The sequence below is a fragment of the Bison bison genome, unplaced genomic scaffold (assembly GCF_000754665.1).
Source record: "Bison bison bison isolate TAMUID 2011002044 unplaced genomic scaffold, Bison_UMD1.0 scf7180017463957, whole genome shotgun sequence".
In the NCBI taxonomy this organism is placed as follows: Eukaryota; Metazoa; Chordata; class Mammalia; order Artiodactyla; family Bovidae; genus Bison; species Bison bison.
In genome coordinates this window covers 22151-23716 of record NW_011373327.1, presented here as the reverse complement: position 1 = coordinate 23716, position 1566 = coordinate 22151, and positions in this window count along the sequence as shown.

Sequence of the window (1566 nt, the reverse complement as noted above, 5' to 3'; positions counted from 1 at the left end):
AGTTTTCCCCGTTTGCCTTTACAAAATATCTGGGGTTTTGTCCGTGTCTTTTCAAATACACCCAGCTTCCCCATACCCTTGGGTGCTGCTGGCTCAGGCTGATGGCCACCCCTGGATTCCCACTCCCTCTCCAAGTATAAAGGGACTTTCCTTCCCCATTGGGGAAGGCTCTGAGTTAGTCTCAAGCATAGTCTGCTTGTGCAGCGATCACCGATTATTTTTAATGTCAAAGATACAGCCTTGCTGTTTCAGATTCACCAAGCCTCAGTTGACCCATGTGGGAGCCACTGTTTACAGTCTGAGGAATGTCCTGCATATTTTAAAATGCATTTTCCTGCATTCATGGGGATACACATTTATTGCTGTACCTTTTCCACATGATTGTAATTAACACAAACACTTTTTACACTTATTTTGTCTTGGGGATCTTTTCATTTCAGCAGAATAACTCAATGGCTCTGTCCTTTTCTTTATTCACTACAGCAGAGCATTCCTTAAGTATTTCACACCAAAAACATTTCATTATTCCCCTAATGATGGAGGCAGGGTGTTACCATTTTCTTTTATTACTGCAAAAATACTGCACTTCATATATTTCTACATATGGCTTCATGCACGTATTGAAACTGAGTCCCCCTTAAACTGTTCCCCGAGTTTATGATTAACCTCTCTATTCGAAAGTATATTCCCTTTCTTGTCCTGAACCTGTGCCCCTCAAGACAGAGGACTATTAAAGAAAAAGGGGGAATTGGAGCCCAACACAAGCCTCTCTGTCCCTATTGTTTTAAGTACAAGGCTTTTTGCTTTACTCTCTCAGGCCTCCCCAATCTGCATTAGTAAGTAGGAAATGTGAAGACTAGAAACAAAGAATAGCTGTTAGGCTGGGAAATGGTAACAATTTAGACTATAAATCTGCCACATAGCACACTAACTGAACTCTCAGTTCCCTAAAAGATACAAAGTTCTGACACACTTGCATAAGTTGTTTCTAGTGGAAGCAGACCCCCACCAGATGAAAACTGATGACAAGCATGTAGACCTCAGACTGGTCAAAACTCAAAGGTTGGTGATGCTTGAAATGTCATCATGATGCCCACCAATCCAAGAACACAAGCTCACCACACAACCTGCAGCTCCCTCATTCATACTGCCTTTAAAGCCCCTCCCCTAAAGGCCATTGGAGAGTTTGGGTCATTTGAGCATGAGCTGCCCATTGTCCTTGCTTGGTATTCTGTAATAAACACTATACATTCCTTCATCACAATGCAGTGTCAATAGACACAATGAGTGTCAATACCACACTGAGTGGACCCAAATTTGGCTCAGTGACAATATGCAATTATATCCAGAGGCGAGATTCCTAAGAGTGGAAACACTGGGTCCAAGTTGTGCTCATACACATGTGATCTTTTCTACAGAACTAAAGACACACAGGAATGGGTACAAGTCAAACAAGAATCCCGAATGAGATCAATGGATGGTCTCAATGTTGATTTCCTGGTTGTGATATTTTACTACAGTTTTGCACAAAGTTATCATTGGGGGAAACTGACTGGGCCAATTAAT